The following is a 6,972-nucleotide window of genomic DNA, read 5'->3' as shown; positions in this document are numbered from 1 at the left end:
TTGCATAGTATTCCATTATGTGTATGTACCATAGTTTGGTTATCCATTCCTCAGTTGAGGGACACCTAGGTTGTTTCTGTCTTTTGGCTATTGTATATAGTGCTGCAATGAACATGGGTGTGCATATATCTGTTCTTGTCATGGCTCTCACTTCTTTAGGGTATATAACTAGTTATGGAATGGCTGGGTCAAACAAAAATGACACCAAGTTTTAAAGCTCAAGATATTCCAAAGAATGATGACTGCCCACACAGAAATAGAAAAAATAGGAAATAAGTTTGTTTTGGGAGGGAAAGGTGATTAATATAGATCTGAAAGTATATGATCTAAGCCAGGGACAGATGGACAGCAGGAAGGTAGAGATGGGGAAAAGAAGCCAGAACTCTGAATTTGGGCTCCTTAGCTCAGGAGTGATAACGGAAGTCTCATGATTTTTGAGTTTCCACAAGAGGAAGAGGACCAAGGAGGAAACCTAAGATGACATTAAGAATTAGGATAGAAGGAAAAGAGAAGTCAGAGAGGGAAAAGGAAAACTGCATAGAGCTATTTGAGCCACATTAATACAGTGTGCTGAAATAAAGGAGAGGAGTATTTTGACAAGGAAGAAAAAAAAGTGGTAGCTGGGTGCAACCTGCCAGAGATGTCACATGTACTTAAGGACTAAGAAATGAGGAGATAACTAGAGGTAAGTCTGTTAAGTGAAAGTTTCTCAAAACAGAGTAGACATGAACATATAATAGAGCAACTGATAAAGAGAAAGGATGGAGAAAAGTTGAGAAGAGAGCAGATGATATAACTTTGACAGCTTGGGCACATACCACCTTTGGCAGTGTGACACTGGACATATATATCCCAGGTGAGGTACTGATCCTCACAGCCTGCTAGAGTTACATCCTGTGCAGCCATTTCTCTGGGAAATAAAAAAAGAAAATAACATAAAACTTTGTTTGTCTTTGGCAAAGCCCTTGAATGGAAAACTGCATATTATTAAGTTACACAGCAAATGACTACTATTGAATCAGGTGTACCTTGAGGCACACAGTGTCATGTCTTAGGGTGAACAGGCAGAGCACATGAGATGCAGAGCAAAAACCCATCAAAAAACAGGGTAGAAAAGCAAAGGTTACATAACCTAGATTCTGAGATATTTTCCCATCATCATTTTGCCAACATTAGTGAATATTCAAATGCATGTAAGAATATGGAACAGAAAATGGTTAATACTATATCAACACATGTAATTTTTAGAGGAAAAGTGGACATTTGCAAAGGAAGTTTAGAATCTCTCGTTAAAGGATGCAAATATTGTGTTTACATCCCAGTGTATGTGGTGTGGATTTATTATGGAAAATTTCAAACATTTTATTTCGTATCCCTGTCCCTATCCCTATTACTATTCCTGCCACTAGATTATTTTGAAGCAAATCCCACACGTCTCGTTATTTCACCTGGAAATAGTTCACTACGTGTTTTTAAAAGGTAAGGACTCATTTTTAAATACAAGCCTGATGCCATTACCATATCTCAAGCATAAATAATTATCATCAAATATCTCATTAGTGTTCAAATTGTCCAATGACCTTTTGAATTTTTAAAATATTTTGATCTTATTGAGATCCAATAACAGCTATCTATTATAATTAGGTGCTCTGGTAGCGTAGTGCCTAAGGCACTTGACTGCTAACCAGAAGGCTGGCGGTTCAAACCCACCAGCCACTCCTTGGAAGGAAGGTTGGGCAATCTACTTCTGTAGTGATACTGCCTTGGAAACCCAAGAAGGGGTCGTTATGAGTCAGGTCCAACTTGATGGCATATAACAACAACAACAACATTATAATTAGTTGATATGTCTCTTAAATCTCTTAATCTATAGATTCTCTCTTCATTTCTGACCCTTGCATTTTAGTTTTGAAGAAACTGGATCTTTCGACTAGATAGGCATACATTTGTAAAATCCTGCAGGTAATTTTGCCCCAGAGATCTGGAATGATTCCTCTACTAACACCAACCCCAAGGCACATTGTGACATTCAGAATCTGAAATTTTGGATGTGACTTCACATTTGGGTATATGGCTTTTTTATAGTCTTTTGGCAGTATCTCAATTCATTAAAATGTATTTAACAAGCACCCTTTAATTGTAGCTTAGAACTCAAACACATTGCAAAACTGTATCTTGGCAGACAAATGTATACAGCAGAATAAGCTTCAGTGGTAAACAAGGTCAGTGTGTGTTTTTTTCTTCATTCTGCTGTATTGGTTCACAAGCTGGTAGAACACAGTTATGTTCATAGTTACTGCTCTTCCTGGGAGCAAAATGAAGATGATACATATCGCCATTCCTGTGTGCATGCACACAAACACACATAGTCTTCTGCTTCTTGGAAAATCTTTTCTGCCACAGAAAATACAACTGCTACTTCTAGAAGGCACTCCATACTAGGAAAACTCCAGGGAAATATGGGGAGAAGAAAGTAAACACAACAACCAAAAAAAGGAATGGATGGAACAGAAAAGAAATGAAAGAAAGATGTAGGAAAAAAAAATTAAAACAATCTACAATCAAATTTATCCAAAAAACCAAATTCACTGCCATTGAGTTAGGTCTGACTCATAGCAACTCCTCCTTGAGTTTTTGAGGAGGTATCACTACAGAAGTAGATTGCCTCGTCCTCCTTCAAGGAGTGGCTCGTGGGTTTGAACCGGCAGCCTTCTGGTTAGCAGTCAAGTGCCTTAGGCACTACACCACCAGTGTGTCCATCAGATTTACATATCACTTTAAAAGACTGATGACAGCCAGATGTACGCGGCAGGCAGATTGGCTGGTGGGAGCTCTGGTAGCGTAGTGCCTAAGGCACTTGACTGCTAACCAGAAGGCTGGTGGTTCAAACCCACCATTCACTCCGCGGAAGGAAGATGGGGCAATCTAATTCCGTAGTGATACTGCCTTGGAAACCCAAGAGGGGCACTATGAGTCGGGTCCGACTGCACGGCACATAACAATATTAAAAGACTGAAGGAGCTCTTGTGGCATAGTGCTTAAGGCATTTGACTACTAACCGGAAGGTTGGTGGTTCAAAACCACCAGCTGCTCCATGGAAGGAAGATGGAGCAATCTATTTCCATAAAGATTTACTGCCTCAGAAACCCAATGGGGGTTACTTTGAGTTGGAATCTACTTGATGGCAGTGAGTTTGGTTTGGTTTTTTGGTTTAAAAGACTGAGAGAGTTAAAACCCAAGCACAGAAATTCTTAGAATTGGAAAAATGGTATCGATATCCAATGTGCTACATTTAGTGAAAGTTGGTTCCACCTTGACTCTTTCTTCTAATGGAAGGGATTGTCATGGCAAGTATGATTCTCTCTTTGATCCTTTGAAGTCAAGGAATAAATGTAAATCCATGCCATGCAAAAAAAATGAAACATTGCAGAAGGCTGTGGATCATATTGAAATCTCTTTGGGGTTGAGTAATTTAAATATAAACCAGCCACTGCCATCACGTAGACTCTGACTTACAGTGACCTCCATTGAGTTTCCAAGGGGGTAAATCCTTACAGGGGATTACTCCATATTGCTTCTGCAGAGTGACTGATTGGTTTGAACTGCTAACCTACTGCTCAGCAGTCAAATGTCACCAGAGCTCCATTTAATTTAAATATAAGCATTTCTAATTTAAGTATCTATAATATACATGAAACAATATTCATACTAAACTAAACCCACTGCCATCAAGTCAGTTCTGGCTCATGGAACCCCCATGTGTTACAGTGCAAAACTGCTCTGTAGGGTTTCCTTGGCTGTAATCTTGACAGATGCAAATTGCAAAGGCATTTTTCTGTAGCACTGTTGGGTGTGTTTGAGTTTCCAAATTTTGGTTAGTATTTGAGAGCAAGCTTTTTGTACCACTCAGGGGTGTAGTAAACAAAACTTGTTGCCATCATGTTGATTTCAACTAAAGGAATACATACTTTTAAATTACTTAAACATCTGAGAATATAGCTTGCCTTGTGTATGAAATGCATCAGTATGAAAAATTATATCAAAAGAAAATATAAAAAGCACAACTTAACAAATAACAAATTTAAAAAGAAGTGTTAAAAATACTACTATTAAAAATGTGAGAATTCATCTTTCATTTATCATATACGATGGTCAAAAGCATACATGATATACTTATGCAATTTTTTGAATCTCCATATATAAACCTAAAGCCTGAAACGCTTCTTTTGCTTTATAAGCTTCCTAATTCAGATTTCAAACAATCATATGATTAAAATTAGGTTTTCTCAACATGATATGTGTTGATATTTTGGGCTGGCTAATTCTTTGTTGTGAGGTGGCTGTTGTGTGCATTGTAGGCTGTTTAGTAGCACCCCGGCTTCTAACGACTAGATGCCCGGTAGCTCCCTTCTTTCAGTTTTGACAACCAAAAAACATCTCCACATATTGCTAAATGTCCCTGGGGGTCAAAATTATCTCTAGTTGGATATCCCTGTTTTTAATGATCTCAAGAGATCATCAAAAGTTTTTCTCTTTGTGGTGGTCAGAATACTACCCACTACCCCAAAGATACTTTATGACTTAATCACTAGAACCTGTGACTATATTACCTTATGTGTCACAAAGGACTTTGTGGATATGATTAAGGTAAAGATCAAGAGATAGGGAAATTATCCTGGATTATTAGGGTGGGCCCAACATAATGGCAAGTGTCCTTATAAGAGGGAGGAAGAAGGGTCATAGGATGTGATGATGTAAGCAAAGATTGGTGTGATGCAGGGGCCACAAGCCAAAGAATGCAGTACTCTAGAAACTGGAAAAGGCAAGGAGCAAATTCTCCCTTAGATCTTCTAGAAGAAACACAGCCTTGCTGACCCTTTTTGACTTCTGAGCCCCAGAACTGTAAGAGAATAAATTTGTGTTGTTTTAAGGCACTAAGTTTGTGGGAATTTGTTACAGGTGCAATAGGAAACTAATATACCCTCCCTTAGTTCCATTATTTTATGTTGTCTTTGAAGAGTTAAAATATATAAACATACACATTTCTCACTGCTGTTTTATTACTAATTGAGGTATGTATACAAGAGGAGTCCCTAGCTGGTGTAAATGGTTAAACGCTAGACTACTGAGAGGTTGGCAGTCCAAACCTACCCAGAGACACCTTGAAAGACGGGCCTGGTGATCTCCTTCCTAAAGGTCACAACCTTGAAAACTCTGAAATGCAGTGTTATTCTGCATATTTTGGGTCATCATGAGTCAGAATCAACTCCATGGCAACTGAGAGCAACAACAACAAAGCATACAGAACAAGAAAGGAATGTTACATAGGTTAATAGAACAGAAATAGAAGAGGAATAGAATGGAATACAAGAAAAGTAGAGTAGAGTAGAGAAAATAAAAGGAAACAAAAGCTAGCATTTACTGATTTTTTTTTTTTTTGTGCCTGGAACTGTTGTAAGCAGTTTACATCTATTAACTCATTTGATCCTCATAATGATCTGATGAGGTCATTGCCTTGTTACCTTCTTTTTACAGATGAACAAACTTGGGCTGGTATTTGAACCAGGAAGCCTGGCTCCAGAGCCCATATCCATAACCACTTTCAGGAATCTTTTGTACTTTAATATACAACACCTGTATATTTAGTATATGAAAGTAAATTGCCTCCTTTCTTGCTATAACCTGGAAAGCAAAGAGTTGATTAAATCCACACCTAGGAGGCAAAGAATAAATATCTCTTAGGCCTAATAAGCCAGCTACTTTTCTAAGAACAGTGAACAGGAATTGACAGATTTGGAGGAGCAAATGTTAGCAATGTGGTTGAAAACGTTCCAGTAGCAGATGAATACGTTAAGATATGTGAGCAATGAAATCCAGCAGAGAGAGCAGGATCATTTGTACCATTATCCAGGTTGTACACTGTACAAGTGTGTGTAGTGTCACTAAGAGATGGGTTCCTGGAGCATCAGGACCTGGATGAAACACTTATCAAGACTGTCCACTCCTTTTACTTGATTTTGTATTCACCAACCAAACTTTTGATGAAGATTTAGTTTTTAATACAGAAGGAAGCACTCTGTTTACTAAAACAATATGTTCAGCCTGGTGAGATGTATTATCAATCTTATGTGGCTTGAGCTATGAGCCTTGAAATGAACCTTTCAAATATCTGACTATATCTGCAAGGACCAGATCCCAGTAATGCCTTAGGTATCTTGACATTAGCATCTGGCCTTTCCCTTGTAGCAATGCGTATCTCTGTAGCTCTCTGAACCATGGTCCCTTCACTCTTGCCTGTTAACACCTCAGCAGCCTCCATGAAGGAAAAATGGCACAAGTAGATAAATACAGGAAGGACTGCTTGAGAGCCTCTAGCCCTGTAGCTGCCACTCAGAGTAAGAGATGATGCTATTTCATTATGTAATTAAATGTGAAAAAAAAAAATCCTGGCAATAAGAACAGAGCAGGTGTCTTGGTGGAAAGACTGCTGAAGTACACCTTTATTAATTTAAATGTGTGCTATATGGCAGTTTGCTCTGGATGACTTCCCTGAGGGAGTTCTCATGAGAACTGTAAAAATAACCAAAAACCGACCCTTTGCTGTTGAATCAACTCCAACTCATAGTGGTCCTATAGGACAAAGTAGGACTGCCCCATAGGGTTTCCAGGGCTGTAATCTTTAAGAAAGCAGACTGCCTCATCATTCTCTTGCAGAGTAGCTGGTGGGTTTGAACGACCAAACTTTTGGTTATCAGCCAAGCACTTTAACCATTATACCATCTTTAATTTTTCCAGTTAAAATTAGCATCAGTCAATCAAATCCTGTTTTCCCATAAAGGAGTCAATTATGTGATAAATACATGTTTGTTGTTGTTGTTGTTTGCTGTCGAGTCAGCCCCAACTCATAGCCACCCCTCCTTGGGTTTCCGAGGCAGTATCACTACAGAAGTAGGATTGCCCAACCTTCCTTCC

At 38.7% G+C, this 6,972-nt stretch overlaps 1 protein-coding gene across 1 annotated transcript in view; it reads left to right on the top strand.

Annotated features, from left to right (window-relative positions):
- MME (membrane metalloendopeptidase) overlaps positions 1-6,972 on the top strand; it is a 137,345-nt gene that overhangs the window by 3,144 nt on the left and 127,229 nt on the right. The window lies entirely within an intron of this gene.

Source organism: Orycteropus afer, unplaced genomic scaffold (assembly GCF_000298275.1).
Source record: "Orycteropus afer afer isolate SDZICR_OR568_19922 unplaced genomic scaffold, OryAfe1.0 scaffold00109, whole genome shotgun sequence".
NCBI lineage: Eukaryota > Metazoa > Chordata > Mammalia > Tubulidentata > Orycteropodidae > Orycteropus > Orycteropus afer.
The sequence above is the reverse complement of the archived record's forward strand: the minus strand, read 5'-3'. Positions and strand labels throughout refer to the sequence as shown.